Source organism: Triturus cristatus, chromosome 4_1, assembly GCF_964204655.1.
Source record: "Triturus cristatus chromosome 4_1, aTriCri1.1, whole genome shotgun sequence".
NCBI classification, from domain to species: Eukaryota; Metazoa; Chordata; class Amphibia; order Caudata; family Salamandridae; genus Triturus; species Triturus cristatus.
In genome coordinates, this window is record NC_140585.1 from 291,936,667 (window position 1) to 291,959,077 (window position 22,411).

Consider the following 22,411-nt stretch of genomic DNA (forward strand, 5'->3'; position numbering starts at 1 on the left):
TTCTTATCTAAGATGTACATTTCATGTTTATCTATAAGTATATTTCCTCAGCTGTGCGCTTAAGACAGCTGGTGGGAAAAGAATATGGTTTTATACACAATAACTGATTTATCCCTTGGTACATAAGACGTTGTATCTTATGTTTATTAAAATGGTTTATAGTGATTTTGTAATAATCTCTATGGTTTTACATTTTCTCTGCATCGTGTTAAAGTTTTAATATTTGTGTTTTATTTGTTTAATGAACTTGCCTCTCCTCTTGCAGAGCTTCCTATGATATAAAATGTTTGGTTATTTTGATTTGATTTTTTTGCCTAACTCAGAATGGAATTTTTATGATTAGAGACACATCTCTTACATACATTGTTTGTGCAATGCTTTTATCATTTTTATTAATTGCATCTTTTATGGTTATATGTCTGTATACTGAATAAAGATAATTTGATTTGATTTGCACATTGAAAATAACAAATTAAGACCAATAGCATTGAATACATACAACATAAAGTTAGGCTGCCTAACGGACTAATGTAACTGCCTCCTAACTTGCACTAGAACATTTTAATGGAACACATTTAGTCAGTCAGTCTGTCAAAAATCTTTATTTCGGCCGCTAGGGCTATAAAAGCACATGTAGTAAAAACAATACATTATAAACAGATTATAGCAGCATCCTTTGAGATATCTATAATTGGATAGCACTTTTTATGTGAGTGTACATTCCTATCTGAGATCCTAACTTAGCAGAGACAACTCTTCTAGACGTCATCGGACAAAATGTTGTGCAATATACATGCAATATATGGTCTAGACATTAGCCACGAGGTAAAGGACAATGTGTGCATAAACATGAGGCTAATTTTAGGCAAAAAGATCAATTTCATTAAGATAAGATATCTTAGGGGGACGCGTAAATAATACATTGTATAGCCAAATGTTAAAAAGTAGCAATTTCATTTACAAAGACAATAGCGGTAGAGATAAAAAGATGTATTTAAAAATGTTAAAAGTTCCTATGACTAGTTATTTACAAAGTAATAGTATACCAGAGGCACAATGGTTAAATACATTCAATTTGAAGGAGAAAGTGCATATCCAAAAGGGCGTAATAGATAATGTTAGACTGGAGTTGGCCTGTGAACTCTTCTTTAGGATAGCTCTCCGAGTATACCACATAGAATACGAAAAGCACAAAGTGGAAAACACAATGGGCATATCAGTGTCATACTTGAGTAGCCTAAAGACCTCGGAGCAGTGTCTAGACCCCAGGTTCCTGCACACCTGTAACAGCCAGCGAGACCTTGACCTCCTGTAAGCAGGGCAGAAAAAAATACATGCATTTCAGTTTCCTCTACATTCTCGCACGCAGGACAATCCAGACTGCGGGCACCCGACCACTTGTTGGTGAAAGATTGGAGCAGGAGCACCCTGTGTCTGAATTGGAGGAATAGCTTCTTCGCAAGAAGCGACTGGATGTCATCTAACGTCGATTCTAGCCTATACTGTATTTTTACTTCCATAAACCTAAGGGTTAAACGCCCAGGCGAATTCCCCCTCCATAGCTGGGCCAATTTATATTCACTATAGGCCTCAAGGAGTACCTTTCAGGGGGTCACAAGGCAAGTTTCTTCAGCAGAGCTCCACAAATTTACCCTCCCCAGCGCCTGACAGGTGTTCCTAATATGTTTTCCCGCGCCTTGGAGGCTCATAACATCTCTCAACTCATCCCTGTATGGGGCTAGTTTGGGAGTACTCCAAAGGCGTCGCCGGAATAGAAGGGGTCCTAAAGATACTTTGTCTGCGATAGAACTGATCCCAAGGTCCATTCTAAGGGGTATAAGAGGAGAGCTAGGGGGGAGACCCAAAAGTTGCCTAGCAAAGGAGTTCTCTAGAAGCGATAAGGGGGTAGTTGGGCAATGACCCCATAATTCTGCTCCATACAAGGCGGCGCCCCTTGCCTGTACCTTGTAGAGTTCTGCCACAAGGCCTATCACTTTGTGTGTGCATTTCTTGTATACCTATGAGATACCCCCCGTGGACTGAGACAGCTTTAGGCTAGCTTTCTTTATTTGAGCCCTCCATTCCAGTTTCTCAGTTAGTGTGATCCCCAAGTACTCAAAAATAGAAACCTTCTCTAGGGCCCTTCCATCTAAACAGGTGTTTGAGCGAGTGCTGTTATTCGCATTAAAGACAATATACTTTGTTTTCTGAAGGTTGATCTCCAGACCCCTGTTTCTACAAAAGACACTAAATGCATCAAGAACCCTTTGCATGCCCATAGGAGATTTCGAAAGCAGGATGGTGTAATCTGTGAACATCAGGGCAGGTATTTTGCGGTTGGCTAGCCTAGGGGCATCAATATCCTTTCCAGCCAACAATGACTCTATTAAGCCATTAATAAAAAGGGAAAAAAGAGTCGAAGCCAAGACGCAGCCTTGGCGTACGCCTTTCTCTACTGGGAAGGGAACTGAGTGTTCTCCATTTTTGCCATACCTTATTTGTGCAAAATTACTTTGATGTAGGCGTTTCATCTGATGGCAAAGATACTCTTGAGCTCCCATATCCAATAGTATTCCCCACAATTTATCCCTCGGGACTAGATCAAATTCGGATTTAAGGTCCACAAATATAAGATAGAGGCTGCCACCCTGTATGATCACAGTTTTCCAATATAGGAGCTGTAATCTAAAAATGTGATCTGTAGTGGAGATCTCAGCCCTAAACCCAGATTGGAGAGGTGTGAGTACATGACATTCTTCTATCCAGAACTGGAGTTGCCCCAAAAGTGCATGTGCAAATATTTTCTGGCTTACATCTAGGAGACTGATGGGGCGATAATTGACAGTATTATGCAGTGAACCCTTTTTGAATATTGGAATAATGTCTGCTCCAACCCAAGTGGTGGGAATCGCCATTCCTTGTAGGATGGCATTAAACAGGGACCACAAGTAGGGGGCCCAGACAGAAGGCTTGGAGCGAAAAAGGTCGCCAGGGATCTTATCCAACCCTGGCGCCTTAGCTGGTAATATCTTGCCCAGTGCTTCCTTGTTCTCCTTTAGGGAGAACAGGGGCGTGTCTCGATGGGTTGGCTCTAGGTAGGGGCTCATTGCCACCAACCCGACTTCCTCCTCTGCCGTTGCATATAAGGATTTAAAATGGGCTCTCCAGACTTCCTCCCTTATATTTGGTGATATGGCCGATTTGCCTTCAGGGGATCCTCTATTAATCAGGTTCCAGAATGCCCTCATATCATGGTTATCCAACGCATTTCTGAGTATATCCCATTTTTCACATTCCCAGCTACTTTTTGCCTTAGCTATGGCAGTTTTATAGGTTGCCCTAGTTTCCTTAATTTGTGGCCTGTCATTTGTTGTAATGGAGGCTAAAAGAGCTGCCCTACAGTGTTCATTGTACCATGGATGTCGTGGTTTTCTGGTCAGTCTAGTCCTTTTGCTAGTGTAGAAAAAAGATGCCAAGATGAAAAGCAAGTCTTGGTGGTTGATTGACAATTTATTTTGGGAAGTTGGAGTACCATTAGTCGTGAAGAGTTAATACGCAACAGCAAGAAAAGGAATGATTTGTTGGTATAAAGAAGCCAGCTTGTTCTGTGATTGGGAGAATTCCCCCCAGCGTACTCTCCTCCTTCCATTGGCCAACATTAGACTGGTGTCAGGTTGTGGTGATGTATTAGGAGTACCTCCGACATACGGTGGGATTACATCTAACACAAGAGCATTATGGTCACATTGTGGCGAGGGGTGATCTTAAAGTCAAGGAGCCTATGCCATGATTTAGTGTCAACTAGGATGTAATCTATATTCAATGCCTGCCCTGGTCTATTAAAAGTGGGCTTCTCGGGGCTATCCGAAGCCAGACGGCCATTACATGCCCTTAATGAGAAACTCAATGTGAGTGCATGCATCTGTAGGGCCAGCGGAGTCCAAGCCCGAATGGGCGGAATGTTGGACTCTGGAATAGCCCAGAGTGAATCTTCCTCACTTGAGATACTTGTGGCCAGACTGTTCAGGGGTTCGAACTGACAATTAAAGTCCCCACCTATAATTACCCAGGAGTTATCCGGGATTTTTAAAAGAAAGATGGTCAATTGGTCAAGGATGGGGGAAACTTGGCCATAACAGACCGGCCTTGAGTAGACATTAATCAGAGCATTTCTAACTTTTGTGGTAAACGATAAAAAAATACAGAGAATGTCTCGTGATGAAGTCTCTATCTGTTTAACCTCACAGCCAAGGTGCACGCCAACCCAAGTGCACAGTCCCCCAAATGGTGTTCCCCTAACCCCCTGGGTGGCTAGAATACTATATGACGCATAGCCCAATCTGTGTGTGTCCGCCCTTGCCCAGGTTTCCTGGAACATGCATATCTCGTGTTGCTCTATGAATAATCCCCAATCTGGAATATCCAGTTTGGGAGTGAGTCCTGCTATGTTCCAGGATAATACCCGCAGGCCTGGTGGGCCCACTTCATTGGCTATAGTAGTTGAAAGAGGGGTACAAGCCCTTGGGTAGACCTGTTGTGGGTCGTTGATTCCCATCCACCCCATCAGACTTTGATCGTTGCCCAAATTACGATTGTTAACTGAAGCAGAAGGGGACTTTGTCATGGATGGTAAGATGTTCTTAATTACCTGTGAATTCTGTTGGAATAGATGGGGCAATAGGTGACCAGTGGGGGTCTTCTCTTGATTTTTACTAATTACGTCTATCGCTCTTCCCACAAAAGCCATCTCCTGATCTCCTTTCTGCTTCCTACGGCCTCCCTGCTGTACAAGCTCATCCTGGTGCAATGATCCCACTCTGGTCTCCGGTTGGGGACTGGGGCTTAGATATAAAGGTCCGGTACGCATTAGTCAATCAATTGAATCTAGTGGGCTGTATATTTGAAACGGGGAGGTTATAAAAAAGTGGTCTAGAGAGGTCCTGGTTCGTTCTAACAGATGACCCTTTCTGATTCTTCATCCCCCAATCATTACCTGCTCTTCTTGTGTTATGAGGCATAGTCCAGTGGGGGAAAAACATCCCAAGGGGAGGGAAGCTATACCCCCATTCTCCCTCTGGTAGTCACCCTCTAAAAGGGATTGCGCAACCCGTGTATCTCTAAAATGTATCACTATACAATCCCCGGGAACATCCTTTGGTCTCCATCCCACTCAGCCTACCCTGCGTGTGAATATGATTTCATTTGCGTCTTGTAGGAGAATTGCCTATGGTTGGCCAACCAAAAGATACATTTGTTTTTAAGCTCAAAATGGGATTCCCTGCACCCCCTATTCAACTCTGGTTTTCCTGTTAACCCAATAACATTGGGAGTTGAGGCCCGGGTAAGATTAATACATGTTAGGGCAGACCCTATTTCAGGGGCTCTTCACGGGGTACTATCATTGCGTTATTCCCATAGGTTGAACCTTGCTGCTGGATATCTGGAATTTGCGATCTTACCAGTGGTAGCCTAGGGATAATTTTTGTTGCTGGCCATTGGGAATGCCCCTGGTGGTGGGTGCTTGCGTCTGATCTCTGAGGCAGTGGGATTCTTGAGCATGGGTCTACAGCCTCCTGATTGATTAAAGTAGGCCTAGTAGAAATAGTCAAGGTATTAGGTGCTGGAGATACTGGCTTAGTAGAAAGAGAGGCTGATTGTAGAACTACAGTTTTTGTTGACTCGATCCCCTTAAGAATTGACTCTGCCTTTCCCCCGACCCAATGGTCAACCAATGTTGTTAATTTGACAACCCGGTCTATAAGAATATTAAGTTTGTCCTTTACAAACCTAAATTGTGCTTAAAGATCCATCACCAGGTTAGTCATCCAGGCTGGTTGCTCAAGGTTCACCTGCGGTATGTCCCCTGGTCCAGTTACCCCCATATCGCTGTTCGTTGCTTTGTTCACCGTTTGTTTTTTCCGCTTTGGACCCAAGTTTGTAGTGAGTTTATGTTTCCCTTTTTTTTACCGGCATTCTCCGAAAGCATCTCAGCAGCATGTGATACGCAAGCCTTTGCACGTGTCCTTGGGAGTTCTGATGGTGAATCCAGCGTTAGAGTTAAGGGCGAGGAGGGACTATCAGAATCATGAGTGGTGGTACATAGGGCTATGACTGGGGTTAATGAAAGACGCCTTTCTGTCCGCTCAATTTCGGTAGCAACAGCTCCAATTGCCCTTTGTAGCATTTTATTAATTGAAGTTGGTTGTAAGGGAGGTGCAGATTGCGGGGTGGCAGGATTTCTCACTGTGCATGTGCGTTTACCCATAACTGCTGATGGCAGTGGCTCGAGATTATTAAGAAGAGAATTTTGGCCGAAATAGTGCTTCCCAGAAGTTCGTATTTAGATGTTGCCCAGGAGTTAGATTGTTTTTTAAGATTATGACAGGCTGCAAGGATACTGGCCACAGAGAGGAGGATGCTCCCTAAAGCTTCTCAGGGTGGCAGATACAAATCAATTGATAATAGCACTAACCTTATGTAAACAGTCTGATAAAGTTAGAGGCCCTGTTGAACCCCCTGTCGGTGCCAAGAGGGGTGCACCAGCCCAGTGTCTTCCGGACTCTGACGGGCCCGCCCTTGGCCCGGGCAAGGCCCGAGATAGCCCGCGCATGCGGCTCTCCTTTTCAATCAATTAAAACATTTATAGAGCGCGCTACTCACCCGTGAGGGTCTCAAGGCGCTGAAGGGAGGGGGGGTGCTGCTACTGCTCGAACAGCCAGGTCTTGAGGTGTTTCCTGAAGGTTAGATGGCCCTGGGTCAGTCGTAGGTGTGAGGGGAGGGAGTTTCATGTTTTGGCTGCCAGGTAGGAGAACGATCTTCCTCCGGTGTTGGTTCTGCGAATCCGTGGGACGGTGGCGAGGGCGAGGCTGGCGGAGCAGAGTTGGCGGGTGGGAGTGTAGAACGAGAGGCGGTTGTTGAGGTATTCGGGGCCCATGTCGTGGAGCGCTTTGTGTGCGTGGGTGAGGAGCCTGAATGTGATCCTCTTGCTGACAGGGAGCCAGTGCAGGTTTCTCAGGTGGGCGGATATGTGGCTGTGGCGAGGGATGTCGAGGATGAGTCGTGCGGAGGCGTTCTGTATGCGTTGTAGTCGTTTCTGAAGCTTGGCGGTGGTTCCTGCGTATAGGGCGTTTCCGTAGTCCAGTCGGCTGGTGACGAGGGCCTGGGTGACGGTCTTTCTGGTTTCGGTGGGGATCCATCTGAAGATTTTCCGGAGCATGCGCAGGGTGTTTTCTGCACCTTGAGGTGCTGTGGGCGTGTTCCTGGTGTCGTTCCATGCTGCGCTGTCTTGTGGGCAATATGCTTTAGCCCCCAGTGCCTCTAATGACTTCCTGCGCTGCTGGAGTGCAGGCTCTCCTTTTCTGTGCCTCCAGGCGCTGTGGGCGTGTTCCTGGCGGCGTTCCCTGCCCCGCTGTCTTATGGGACATATTGAAAACAAAGTGTGTTCTACTAAATAATGAACTTTACTACAAGCAGCAGGGTGCCTGCCTAGTGGACAGCCCAGAGTCCACCGCCCTGCGCCAGACCCGCACCTCTGTCTTTCTTTCCCCTCTCGAAAGCTCAGAGCCTGCCCCTCTGTCTCCATGCCCACACTTCTCTCGGAAGAAAACTTGGCAGCAGGGCATCTACCTCGTGGACAACTCAGTGTCCACTGCCCCTGCTCCAGACAGCACCTCTCCCCAATCTCTCTCTGAGGAAACCTCGGCAGCAGGGCGCCTGCCTCGTGGACAGTTCATAGTCCACCGCCCGTGTTCCAGACTCGCACCCCACTCCTCCCCGTCTCTCTCTGAAGAAACCTTGGCAGCAGGGCTTCTGCCTCAGTGACTGCTCAGAAGACACCGCCTCTGCTCCGGGCCCGCATCACTCTCTCTCTTTCTAAGGAAACATTGGCATCAGGGTGCCTGCCTCTTGGACAGGTCAGAGTCCATCGCCCTTGCGCTCCATGCCCTCACCTCTCTCTGAAGAAACCTCAGCAGCAGGGCACCTGCCTTGTGGACAGCTCAGAGTTCAGCGCCCTGATCTAGGCCTGCATCCATCCATTACCTCCTCGTCAGCCCTCCCCGTCCCAGTCCTAACCAGATGAGCATAGCTCCTCCCACCAGACACTCCCAAGCAACTTGAAACCCATCCCTTCCCTCCAGGCCACACCCATACCCTGAGTCATATATCACCGTGACCCGCCACTCCACATCCTGTTTGTTTTTTCTGCGGAATCACTTCCGGGCGGACTTCGACGGGACAGGAGGTGCTGGGACTTCAAGCCTCCTGTCAGGTGAGTGTGAAACGGGATGTTTTAGCGCCCGTTTAAACCCCTTATGTGCCGTTTTAAATTATTGAGGCATTTACTTTGAGTCCCTGCTGTAGCGGGACCGTGGGGTTGGGGGGTCAGGACTACCTGGTGTGGGGTGGTGACTCCCTGCTGCGGCCTCCTCTCTTCCGGGTTTGTTCCCTGCTCTAGCGGGATCGCCCGGGGGGAGGGGAGGTGTGTGAGGCGCGGCTTGCCTTTCTGCGCGCTGTGGGCGTGGCAGTTTTGGCTTCTCTGTTTTTCGTCACTGGGGGCATGTCTCCTGTTTGTTTGGCAATTGTGATATATGCAGTTTGGTTTACTAATTACCGTTTTTCTGCAAGGCTGTCCGCTTCGCGCTTCCTCGGATCTTGGAGTTGGGTGTTATACTCCTGCTGTTTGGGGGTGCTGCGTTGTGGGAGCCCTGGGGAGGAGTTTACCCTGTCCTCATGTCTGTCTCTATTTGGTGGGGGTCGTATGGGGTTTTTGTGGCTCTTATCTCCTGCTGCTCTAAATAGTCACTGTGGCCTTTTGATTTATGTCTGAAGCTCTGACTATCAAGGTTACAGGTTAAATTCCCTTTGATTCTGTTCAGAACCGATTTCTCGAGTGGGCTTTGGGGGTGTTTCTTACCTTGTTCACTGGTTCCTGGTGCGAGGGCTTCTGGGTTTCTTAGTTTCCTTACGGTTGGGCCCTGTCCTGTCCTTTCCTTTTATGGGATGGGTGAAAGTCTCTGATTGGCCGGTTGATGGGCCGGCCTTCAGTCCTGTGGGGGATTGGCTGGGGATCGGTGGAACTTTCCCTGGTTGGCCTTTACTACATTTTTTTTTTCCTCCTTGTTGGGCTCGGTATTTATTGGGGTCTGTTTCTCTGTTCTCATGTTCACAACATGGAGGGTAGAGGTGCGGACGTACGTGAGCTCGGCTGTGTGGATGAGGGGGTGGTCGCTGGGTCTTCCACTGCTCCTTCCTTGATGGATATTCAGAAAATGATTGAGGCGGCGGTGGCGGCTGCCTTTGTGGCTCGTGATCCCATTGGGCCTAAGAAACAGAAATTGGATGCCTCAGCGGAGGTCGATCCAGACATGGACTCTGATGAGGAGGTGAAGGGTTGTTTTGTCCAGGGGTCGGACCTTCGTTGTGTTCTGCAGCATGTTCGGAACAATTTGGGGTTCCCTGGTCCCGTGGCAGGTGGAGAGTCTGAAGACTTCTTCGCTAATTACCTAAAGAAGGAACCTGAAAGCCCCCCCATTCATGCTTCTGTGCTGAGGGTGCTGGAAGGGGAATGGAAGGATGTGGACAAACATGCCTTTCCCCGGTTTCTGGCTAGGAGGTATCCCTTGCAGGGTTTCACGGAGGAATTTCCAGCTGTGGTAAAGGTGGATTCCCTGCTTGCTGGTATGGCGTCTCAGAGCCTGGTGGTGTCTGAGGATGCGGTTCCCTCTCATCCTGGGGACAAGCGTGTTGAAGGGGCCTTGAAGCGGTCCTTTGCTGCCTCTAATCTTGCAGTACGGTCCGCGGCTTACACCAGCTATCTTGTGCAGTCGCTTCTTAAGGACTGTCAGGGTATTTCTGCGCAGCTCATGCAGGATGAGGATCCCTCGGAGTCTTTATCCATGTTGGAACAGCAGTTGCGTTTCTTGGCAGATTTGTCCTTTGACTCCCTTAGCGCTGCAGCGGCGGCTGCGGGTGCCTCGGTTGCTGCTAGGAGGCAGTTGTGGCTTAAGTCTTGGAAGGCGGAGGCTACTCAGAAGGCTGCCGTGATGAAGATTCCCTTCACGGGCTCTAAACTGTTTGGTGAGCCGTTGGAGGCTTTGATTAAAAAGACTGCGGAGGACAAGAAATTGTTGGTTCCGGTCCGCTCTTCTCAGAAAGGGAAGTTTGCAGGTTATAAGCGGGCTTTTGGGCAGGCGTTTCAGTCAAAAATGGCGGCCCAGCCCTTTCGGGGTAGGGGACGTGGCCGGGGTGTCCCTTCCTTCCACAAGTCCCAGGGTCAACAGGGTGCTTCCTCTTCGGCAGGTCCCTCCAAGTCGTGACTATGTGATGTTGGGGTTGCCGGTTGGGGGTCGCCTCACTTCTTTTTTTCCTGTCTGGGAGGAGTTCGTTCGGGACCAGTGGGTCCTGCAGGTGGTCCGGCTGGGCTACAGAATAGAATTTGGAACTCCTCCGGTGGATGTGTTCAGGTCTACCACTGTTCCCAGGTCTCCGGCAAAATGCCGTGCTCTGTTGGACGGAGTTCGGGACTTGGTGTCCAAGGGGGCTGTGGTGAAGGTGCCTGTGAGTCAAAGGGGTCGGGGGGTTCACTCAATCCTGTTCTTGATCCAGAAGCCAAATGGGGACTTCCGTCCTGTGCTGGATCTGAAGGCAGTGAACTTATGTATCCCTCATCGGTCCTTCAAAATGGTGACTCTTCAGTTGATTCTTCCCTTCCTGTCGGTGGGGGATTTCCTGACTTCGCTCGATCTCCGGGACGCTTATTTTCATGTGCCTGTGCACGCGGAATCGCAGAGGTTCCTGCGTTTCTGTGTGGGGGTGGATCATTTCCAGTTCCAGGTATTACCGTTTGGCCTGTCTGCTTCCCCTAGGGTGTTTACTAAGGTGTTAGCTCCCTTGGTGGGTTTGTTGCATGCTCGGGGTATTCAGGTGTTCCCTTACTTGGACGATTGGTTGATTTCTTCCTCTTCTTTCCTTCAGGCTCAGGCTCAGTCCATGGAGGTTTGCAGTCTCCTTCAACGGTTCGGGTGGATTCTGAACTTGGAGAAATCCCATCTTCACCCCACTCAGGATCTGCTGTTCATTGGGGGGGGTGTTCAACACCCGGTTGGGAAAGGTCTTCCTGTCGGAACCTCGCAGATTTACTCTTATGCACGAGCTGAGGAAGGTGTTGGGGGCTCAGTCTTCCACGGCTCGCCAGTGGTTGCGTGTTCAGGGGCTGATGTCAGCTACTGTTATGATTGTTCCTTGGGCCCGTCTACACTTGTACCCCCTGGTGAATCATCTTCTGGGGCATTGGGATCCAGCCTCTCTGAATTACGAACAATTGATACCGGGGGGTGTGTCCATCACCCGAGAGTTGTCCTGGTGGCTGGTGGATTGGAACCTCTTACAGGGCTCGCCATTTGTGTCCCAGGAGAGGTTGGTCCTGACGACCGATGCCAGCGAAGTAGGTTGGGGTGCGGTCTTGGGTCAGGAGTCGGTACAGGGTCTCTGGTCTGTGCCGGAGGCGGGCATGTCCTCAAATTGGAGGGAGTTGAAGGCGGTTCTGTTGGCGTTGTCTCATTTTCTGCCTTGGATCCTCCAGAGGGATGTGATGGTGCGGTCACACAACACGGTGGTGGTGTGTTATATCAACCGCCAGGGGAGCGCGAAGGTGGCTTCCCTCAATTTGTTGGCGCGAAGTATCGGCCTTTGGGCGGAGTCTCACTTGCTGTCTCTAAGGGCTTTGCATCTACCAGGGATTTTGAACACGGAGGCGGATCGCCTGAGCAGGGTGTTTCCCTCCCTGTCAGACATGTGCCTGACTCAGGAGGTGTTTGGTTGCCTAATGGCTCGGTTCGGGATCCCGGTGGTGGACCTGTTTGCCACTCCGGGGAACGCCTTGAGGGAGAAGTATTGTTCTCTGGTTCGATCTGCGGCGGTTTGGAGGGTGGATGCCCTGTCCTTCCGGTGGGAGGGGGGTCTGATGTATGCCTTTCCCCCTATTGCTCTGCTTCCGCGTGTTCTCCTGAAGGTCAAGCTGGATCGGGCTTCGGTGATCCTGGTGGCTCCGGTTTGGTCCAGGAGGCCTTGGTTCCCTCTGTTATTGAAGTTGGCGGTGGGGCCCTGCTGGAGGTTGCCGGTGGTCCCTTGTCCCTTGTCATTTCCCCCTCTGTCTCGGGAGTGTCTGGTCCGCCTGCGATTGGCGGGTTGGCTGTTGAAAGGATGAACCTTGTGGCTTTGGGGTGTTCTCCTTCTGTGGCGGAATTTATTCAGAGGTCCAGGCGCCCTTCGACTCTCAAGTCCTATGCCCGGCATTGGGTTTCTTTTCGGTCTTGGTGTGAGGCGCGTGGGTGGTCCGCGTTGGAGGTGGATCCGGTGCGTGTCTTGGAGTTTTTGAAGGACGGGTTTGACTTGGGTCTCGCTGTGTCCTCCCTGAGGGCTCAGTGGGCTGCTGTCCGGGCCTTTCGGGGTTCGGTCTGTGACCCGGTGGTTCCCCTGGTGTCCCGCTTGTTGCAGAGTTGTTTCCTTCAGAAGTCTGTCATTCGGGCCTTTGATCCTAGTTGGGATCTGCCTCTGGTTTTGGGGGCTTTGCAGGTGGCTCCCTTTGAGCCTCTGCATGAGGTGTCTTTGAGGTTTCTGACTATTAAGGTTCTGTTCCTTGTGGCTATTACCTCGGCTCAGAGGATTGGGGAGTTGGGCTCCTTGCTTTGTTCGGCCCCTTTTTTACGTTTTTTTCCTGATCGGGTGGTTCTGCGGCCTGATCCTTCTTTTGTTCCCAAGATTCCTTCCTCTTTTCACTGCTCTTCGGATCTGGTGTTGCCTGTTTTCTGTCCTGATCCTCTTTCGGAGGTGGAGGTGCGGCTGCACTGTTTGGACGTTCATAGGGCTCTGGAGGTCTATTTGTTGCGTACTGCGCCTTTTCGTAAGGTGGAATCCCTTTTTGTGACCTTTGGGCTGGCTGGTCAAGGTCTGAAGCCTTCTGGGGCTACCCTCAGTCGTTGGCTACGGTGGGCTGTGGGTGCTGCGTATGAGGCCTGTGGGGCGTTGGCTCCTGGTTCTGTTCAGGGGAGGTCGACTCGGTGGGTGGCGGCTTCCTGGGCTTGTTTTCAGGGGACTTCCATGGCCGAGATCTGCAGAGCTGCTACCTGGAGTTCTCCTCACACGTTTATGTCCCATTATCGTTTGGTGGTTGGGGGGACTGATTCTGCTGGGTTTGGGGACGCTGTGTTGCGTTCTGCTCCGGTGGTGTGACTTTCTATGCTTATTAAAGTATATATTTTCTACTGAGTGAAGTCGATTATTGCTTTGGTATCTGCTCATCTGGTTAGGACTGGGACGGGGAGGGCTGACGAGGAGGTAATGACCGATTACTCACCGGTAATATTCATTACTCCGAGTCGTAGCCCTCCCCGTCCCAGTCCAGGTTCCCATCCCTCCCTCCCTGTTCGGCTTCTTGTGCTTGGTTTATACAGGATGTGGAGTGGCGGGTCACGGTGATATATGCCTCAGGGTATGGGTGTGGCCTGGAGGGAAGGGATGGGTTTCAAGTTGCTTGGGAGTGTCTGGTGGGAGGAGCTATGGTCATCTGGTTAGGACTGGGACGGGGAGGGCTACGACTCGGAGTAATGAATATTACCGGTGAGTAACCGGTCATTCATCCGTCCGTCCCAATCTCTCAAAATACCTTTAGAGCATCTACTTTGTGGACAGCTTAGAGTCCACCGCCCTGATCTACACCTGCATCAATCTCTCTCTTCCTCTAAGGGTACCCCGGCTGCAGCGCGCCTGCTTTGTGCACAGCTCAGAGTCCCTCGCCCTGATCTATCTATCTATCTATCTATCTATCTATCTATCTATCTATCTATCTATCTATCTATCTATCTATCTATCTATCTATCTATCTATCTATCTATCTATCTATCTATCTATCTATCTATCTATCTATCTATCTATCTATCTATCTATCTATCTATCTATCTATCTATCTATCTATCTATCTATCTATCTATCTATCTATCTATCTATCTATCTACTCAGGATAACTCGACAGGAGGGCGCCTGACTCGTGGACAGCTCAAAGTGCACCGCCCTCAACTAGGCCCACATCTATCTATATCAGTATGTAGGGATAGATGGGGCAATAGGTGACCAGTGGGGGCCTTCTCTTGATTTTTACTAATTACGTCTCTCGCTCTTCCCACAAAAGCCATCTCCTAATCTCCTTTCTGCTTCCTACGGCCTCCCTGCTGTACAAGCTCATCCTGGTTTTATATCCCTTCCCTTCAGGATACCTCAGTAGCAGGGCGTCTGCCTCGTGGACAGCTCAGAATTCATCGCCCTGATCTAGGCCTGCAACTACCTACGTACCTGTCTGCCTGTCTCACTGTCCTGGTACCTCGGTAGCAGGCCGCCTGCCTCGAAGACACATCCGAGTTCACCCCACTGCTGTAGGCCTGCATTTATGTTTGTCCGTCTATCTCCCTCTCAGCAGCAGGGCGCCGTACTATCGGACAGCTTCAGGCCCACACACATCTCATACTCTGACTAAACCCCGGTTCCTCGGAGCACACCTTCCCAAAGAAGCGCCTGTTAAACTCGCCCGCTCGGGAGAGCAGTAATTGCCTTGATTAAAGCTCTCCAGGTATTCAGCACCGCGGCCAGCAGCCTGGGGCTGGGAAATGAGGCCGCCCTTCGGTGACTAATGACGATTCCCTGAGCACGCGCCGCTGTGTATGAACAGCGTGGATTAATAGCCCGCCTGCAGCGCAAACACTGCCTGACAACCCCTCGGCACCGGCCGCCCTGACACGGATGTGCCTTCTGTTCTGTGCGTGCTGCGTTTCGTATTAACAGACCCCACCCTTGCGTGCTCGCCACAGAATGTATGTGCTTGGTGAGGGTTTCAAGTGAATAACGTGTAGAAGGCGATGTAGGTAGAAAGAAATGCACAGCATTGACCTGGGTGGAGAAGGAAGGTTCACTGACGAGGATGCTTACCGAGGGCCTGACAGATTGACTAGCGAGCAGCGTCGGTACCGGGGCGCGCCCGGCAGCTCTGGCGACAAGACTTACAACAACCTCCTCCGGACAGACTGTAGAGAGAAGAAAGGCTGACGGCGTTTCCAGATATCGCATCGGAGGCCTACGTCATGTTTATATAGGGAGCCATACCTGCACTCCGGCAGCTATCTACCTATTTCTCATCATTATAGGAAGATAATAACTGAGAACGACAAGAACAACATTCGGGAAAGGAGCAACACGGGCAATCAAAGGGGGGTGGATCTGCATTTAGAAAGCATGCCGGAGTACGCCACGTAAAGAGTGATGCACCACTGAATATGCAGATCAGCACCAGCCACGTGCCATTTATAGCCGCCCCGCCGCCAGCCTACACAACACCAGCCCCCTAAACATCTGCTGTCTCTGTCACAGACTCCGGCACCGCCTCACTTTCCCACCAATCTTCCGCCTTTTCCCAAATGAATTAATGTAACCACAAATGAATGTAAGCAAACATGATACATCAGGAACACTACACCATGACAGAGAGTATCCCCACGTGTATTAAATAGGGCTGGGCGGAATTTGTGTAGCGCCATTTGTGTAGCGCCACTACGCAGAATTTTGGGAAAAAAGTGTGAAAAACGAGCGCACGTCCTGAGGGTCCGTGTACAGGGGTCCCTCGTGCCCGGGCAGGCTCCCCGATCACCCCAGCCTGGCTGGCGTTGAGAAGCAGGGACCGGCCTGAGGTTTGGGAGCCCCCGTCCTGCGGCCTGCCAAGTGTTCATCTGCCCAGGACAAGGGTCCCTTGTGCAGAGCCCCGGAGACCTGCAAGGGCAGGCGGGAGCCCTACCGCTATGGCTCAGGTCAGGGCGGGCAGATGGGAGTCCTTTCGGTCCCAGTCATCTGGTTGCACCAATCCCCTCGGCCATCTAGTCGCACACAATGCTTTCCAATGGGGCCACCAGATTGCCGGGCCACCCTGGAAGTCCCGATGGGGGCCCATTCGCCTCCCCGATGCCAGCCAGGGCTCCAGGAGGTCGGGCACCTCCGCGCCCTGGGTCCCCTCCATCACTCGGTGCGCACGGGTGCCATGAAAGAGGGGTGGCTTTCCTTTGGATTACTAAGGGTAGGGTATGCCGGAACACCCCTCCAGGGCTGGCAGTTCTCTGCCGGGGACCAGATGGTCTATGCCCGGGTAACACCTCCCAGGCATCAGGGTCTTCCTCCTCCGGCCCGCGGCGTGGCAAAGTGCCCGGGATGGGCTCTATGGGTCCCGGGCAGTCCTCCCCCGGGCGTCCGGGCCCAAGAGCTCCGGTGGTCCTCCCTGTGTCTGAGGCCCAGCTGGGGTCTCCGAGCCCCTGGGAAGCAGAGCCTCCGAGCCCTGCGTGGGCAGGCGGGTGCTGTACCGCGAAGGCTCGGGGCAAGCAGACGGGAGTCCTTTCGGTCCCAGCCATCTGGTTTCACCTTTCCCCTTGGCCATCTGGTCGCACGCAATGCTTTCCAATGGGGAGACCAGATGGCTGGGCCGGCCTGAAAGTCCCGATGAGGGCTCATTTGCCTCCCGGATCCCAGCCAGGGCTCCATGAGGTCGGGAACGTTCGCGCCTAGGGCCCCCTCCGTCACTCGGAGCGCGCGGGTTACCAAAAAGGGGGGCAGCCTTCCTCCGGATTAGTAGGGGCAGGGTATGCTGGGAACACCCCTCCCGGACTGGCGGTTCTCTTCCGATGACCAGATGGGCTGGGCCGGACAACACCTCCCAGCAATAACAGGTCTGTGATGCCCTTAGATGTTCGGGGCTGCACACGCGCTACACTGAACGGATCAGCGTGTGTATACCTTCGCCGACAGGTGCGGGTAACCCGCTGAACCCCGTTCATGATAGGGATTGGGGATTGCAATTATTTCCCATGAACGAGGAATTCCCAGTAAGTGCGGGTCATAAGCTCGCGTTGATTAAGTCCCTGCCCTTTGTACACACCGCCCGTCACTACTACCGATTGGATGGTTTAGTGAGGTCCTCGGATCGGCCCCGCCGGGGTCGGCAACGGCCCTGGCGGAGCGCCGTGAAGACGATCAAACTTGACTATCTAGAGGAAGTAAAAGTCGTAACAAGGTTTCCGTAGGTGAACCTGCGGAACGATCATTAACGGCGGAGCGGCAAGAGCGACCGACGGCGCCAGCCCGAAGCCCTCGGCCGCCTCCTGTGAGCACGCACCATAGGCACAGGGGCGGAGAAGTCCACAGACGCATGGGGCGCTCGGGTGAGGACCGGGACTTCGGCAGGCCTCTTCCCCCCCGGGGAAGGCCCGACCGACACGCGAGGGACCAGGGACGGGGGCAGCCCCCATCCCCGGTCCCTCTCTGAGACGGAATCCAAGCTCACCCGGCACGACTCCCCCCCAGATAAGGGACCGAGGGCCTGCGAGGGGACCCCGGCTCCTCTCGCTGGGAGGCGTGCGGGATGGGGAGCTGACTGGCTCTTCCCTTCCGGTGCCTCCGACCCAGGTGAGGGTGGGGGTGGGCTGATTGCCAGCCTGCTGGCACGGCTCAGGCCACCTGGCAACGGACGGTTGATGTGTAGGTGGGGCGACCCTCCCTCGTTGCCAGGTATCCGGTTCGACCTGGTCTCGTGTGGCCGGGCTGAGGGGTTTGAAGACTCGCGTGGTCCCTCCTGGGTTACCCTAGGAGGGACCGGCGCCTGCGGGGCTGCCTGCTCCTGTTGCTCCAGGAGCCCACTCTCTAGCCCCCCCCTTGTGGACTCCCCGGCCGAGCGCCTAGCAATGTTTTTCTTCTCCCAACGGTGCAGTCTGACTCCCAGAGGAGAAGCCTTGAACAGGGCACCCGGACTGTCTCGCCGCGTGGGCGGCAGACGGACGGCGTCGCCTTCCTCCCGCCTTTCCTGCGCCCGCAGGTGGGCGAACGTTTTCGAAAAGTTGCCTTTGACTCTTGGCGGTGGATCACTCGGCTCGGGCGTCGATGAACAACGCAGCTAGCTGCGAGAATTAGTGTGAATTGCAGGACACATTGATCATCGACACTTCAAACGCACCTTGCGGCCCCGGGTTCCTCCCGGGGCTACGCCTGTCTGAGGGTCGCTTGATCGTCAATCGCCCCTATCCCACCATCATCATCTCCTTCTGGTAGTGTGCCTTGTTCAGAGTCACAGCTGAAAAATAATGAATCCTCAGTTAGGGTGACCTCCCCGGTGGAGGCACTGGTGCAAAGTCAGGCTGCATCTTAATTATTTCGTAGTGTGATATCAGTCAAGATTGCGCTAAAGTAGGTTCGGGCTCAGACATTGGGACCACAATTGGATCCTGTTACACTGCTTGTGACATCGCACTGGTATCGACATGTGGCAGCCTTGCACTGGTTCAGGCACTGGTTCAGGCATCTGCATTGGAGTCAGTTCTCGTGCTGGAACAGCTTCCAAGGGGTCAGTCGGTGCCAGGGAAGGTTTCACTGGTGGTAACCAGACTGGGAGCCCCTGTGGTCCTTGGGGCCAGAAGGCATGACAGAGGACGCCACAAAAACGCACTAAAGATACACATAATGGCCTCTTTGAAGGCTTCAATTTGCTGCAGCATAGCCAATGGCCAACCAAACTCGAGGCACATTGGGGATGGGATCAGTTGGAGAAATTCTAAAGTGAGGAATCATACTTGTGCTTGTGGCGGCAGTGCGGAGCGGCGCACCATAGGCACGAGTATGTGCTTTGAAAAAGAGCAGACTGCTCTCTCCAGCGCGCGCGCACCACTCGCAGGTGCACTCCTCCGCCTCTCTCTCCCGCTGCAGCGAGAGGTGCGCGCGCTTGTTTTCTTTCTGTCTGTGTTTGATGCTGTACAGTCTTTTTGACATTCTTCCTTATTGATTTGCAGCTCTATGTACTTTTACCAGAATATTTAATCAGATCTCATTTTATACGAACTGGGTTGTGACATTTAAATCGGAAGTGTTGAGGCTCGTTTGGGATAATGTAATAACATTTTTTACAAGAATTTCCAGCTTACACCCTGAAAACTTAGATGTACATTTTCTGTCATCTGTGATGCAAACCCTGCCTTAGGAAACAGTTAAAGCAACAGCAGCTCTCTGCAACAACCATTCATTTTCAGACACTACTCACCGTACTTTATAACTGGAGCTACAGGCAGCTACAATATAACATCACACATTAAAAAAAGCTTTTCTACCGTTTCCATCTCCGAGCCTGAAGATCAAGCACTATTGAAAAGCTTGCATCACTGCAGCTTTTATCAGTAGGGCCTTCCATTATTGTGCAGCACATGCTTATACTACAACACATTCTCATTACACAACCTGTACTTCACACAGTGCCTTCAAACGTAAACAACACTTTCAGAAAAACAACAAAGATTGGCATGCGATAGTGGGCAAATTACCCGAAGATATTTTACCAGGATTGGAATTTTTGATCTGCACAATACACCGAATCTATGCAACAGACACAGAATCTTTGCAACAGACACATTAACTCGCTGATTTTCCTTGAATACAATCCTATGCAAGTTACACATTATGCTCTCCAGGAAGCACACTACATGTTCAAGTTTTTGGTGATAATTCGTAACAGTAACGAGATTAGGCACACAATTCTGTAGCAAATGCATTTAACTAGAGCCATCTTGTCAGTGCTGCACCCTGAGATTTATTGAAAACACGATATCTGCGCAAGTGCCTGAACTCAAGCAGCCATCTTAAGTGCATCATGATGGAAGCAGTAAAATGAGCTAGAAGAGTTTTAGCAAGGCTCCTGTTCTTGTGTGTGTACTGTACAGGCTGCTGTTTTTCAATGAATGCTCATGCACTGGCGTTCATAAGCGGTTTGCCAGTGAAACCGCCCCGAATGACACAACCTGTCCACAGTCTGCTCTCATTATGCTCTTTACCGTCACACCCCATTCTCCGTTTGTGCGTTCCCATTGTAAACATTTTCGATTTTATGCGCTCTTGCCATCCTCTTTACTTTTTCCTCTGCCTTTTGAGTCTCTTTCCAGATACAACCTAAGCCCGCCTCTCTCTCTCTCTCTCTCCGCCGCTCACTCACTCACTCTCTCTCTCACTCTCTCTCTCTCTCTCCCCCTCCCCCTCTTCCTTACAACGTCTCCTACCCTTCTGCTCTTTTTGCCATTGCCTCTCTCAAGCTCTACGTTTGTCTCCAAGGCTTTAAGTGGGGTGAAAAAACTGGGGGTCTCTCAAAGGGGCGTGGTCAATGTATTTATGGGCGTGGCTTAAAAACACAGAAGCTAACAAGCATTGGCATAGCCAATAGGTCTCGCCTTTGGAACCTTATAAGTATTTAGTTATGCAATACAATATCCTTGGTGCAATCAACATCAACTGTTGCATGGCTGAAGGCGAGACCTATTGGCTATGCCAATGCTTGTTTTGATTTAGTCGGTCACCAGAGACGATAGGAATGGGCCTGATTGGATTTTATTCTCCTTGTCCCCCTGGAGGATCACATCTTCAGGCTTTCTCTCTCCAGAAACACAGCACTCAGAGATTTTTATAAAGAACGAAGCAAGGCAATAATTGAAAACAAATTTTGTAAAGTGAATGGAGTTGCCCATGCTACACGCAGTATGTGTTGCCAGCTAGTCACTTTCTCTGAAGCAGAAGATGCGCTCCAGTATACTGCAGGCTAGAGAGGTGCTGGAGATAACGGCTGCTCATGTTGGTGCACAAGCGATAGTGTGCTGCATGGCTAATCTCTTATACGTTCCCAAAGGCGAGACCTAATGGCTATGCCAATGCTTGTGTGGGACAACATGCTCTTCAATCGTATTTTGAATGCAGGGGTTCAGCTGGAGCCTGTAGAGCAAAACCTCAAGGATTGGGGTGAAGCTGGAAAACCTCATGCCTGATAAGGGTGAATATTGGCCCAGTATAGGTCAGGGGCGGAGCAGACTTACCACGGTTATCCTACTGGAGGTATCTCTACAGCTCCCCTACTGCAGGTGATTCTTGCTCACTTCGTGGCATGTCTAGCAACCTGGGTCACACGGATCCCACTGGCTCTAGAACAACTTGCCTCAGGTCACCTACATGAAGAACTTCAGTCAACTGAGCCTAGAACGCGCCTTTTATCAAGTCAAGAGGCTACTCCTCTCCTTGGCCAATTCAACTTTCTCTTTTGCTAGTAAGTTCAAAACAGCAAATATTTCTCCAGAGTGAAGAGAATGGCTAATGTCAAAGGTTGTAGCCCTGGCAAATATAGTTTCAGAACTAGTGTGCAGTATCCTCAAAGTCTAGTCAAGTCCTGAAGCCAAAAGGCTTCATTCATACAAATTTGGGGGCATTGGCAGGAAACCAGAGCCAATCAAAATGCAACTTTGTTGTCTTTTTAAAATCTTATTACAAACAGGAGGAGATGCATGCAAGTCTTTGTCCTGATCTCCAAGCTACTTGGAATGTGGGTCAGGCTGGACAGGACTGGTTAAGGTTACTTGAGGACTGAAGACAGACTGGTTGGTAAGTGGCATCCTGCAGAACATGAGGCACGAAAGAGATCCAGCAGAGCTGAGAACCATCTTCTGTAGGGAATAGAGAACGATTCTTCTAAGGCACTCGGAAGAGCTACAATATAAGGGAGGAGACACTAAACAAAGTAACACATAGCCCCCTTCACAAAGAGCCGCCGCACTTGTTGAGGGATCTCCGTCCTGCAGTTTTCCATTGTGGAGATCCCACCGTGCCTGCGGAGCCTCCTCCACGAATGTGGAGGCTCTTTGTGAATCGGGCCAGAGAGTCAAGTTCACCGAGGATGGAGCAAGAAAAAACACCATGACTACGGGGGAAACCCCCATACTGTGCAACCCTGACAAAGCATCCCAAATGGATGTCAATATACAAGTCCCTGAAAACATATGCAAGAAACACACACACACACAAAACATACACACACAATACATACATACCATGTGCCAAAAGTTAAGGCAGGACTCCCATTATGAGACTGATTGGACTTTACCGGGTAGGGCAATAGACAGCCCCCTCACCAAGGGTGCTGGTAGAAAGGCTGAACCCCTAAACTATAACCTCCTTTCACCAGTCACCTCACATCTTGGTACGAGAAGGCAGTAGCCATCTACACTACAGTTGGGAGTCACTTTTCTTGCTTTCAGGACAGCATTGCTTAATAAAATGTGGGCCAGAGAGTCCAAGGGCAGGATGGGGGCAAGATGCAAAGCAGGGCAGAAAAACCGACATGCCGCATGGAACAGTTTTCTAACCATAAAATGGACTTAACTCTGCACATTAGAGAAACCTGCTGACCTCACAATGTGGTGGGCTGTACCATTCAACACTGGGGTAGGCTGTACCTTTCAAATATCAGCCTCTCCAACCTTTACAAGTAGCCCCAGAGAATAGGGGCCAAGGGTGAAAGTAGAAAAGGAGGTAC

General features: G+C 50.7%; 1 protein-coding gene and 1 non-coding gene across 2 annotated transcripts in view; one reads left to right on the plus strand and one right to left on the minus strand.

The window, feature by feature from the left end:
* GPR19 (G protein-coupled receptor 19) overlaps positions 1–22,411 on the minus strand; it is a 154,609-nt gene that overhangs the window by 53,379 nt on the left and 78,819 nt on the right. The gene's annotated exons all lie outside the window — the stretch shown is intronic.
* Positions 17,927–18,080, plus strand: LOC146854310 (5.8S ribosomal RNA). Its single transcript, XR_014959043.1, has one exon. It is a non-coding gene; the product is annotated as a 5.8S ribosomal RNA (ribosomal RNA).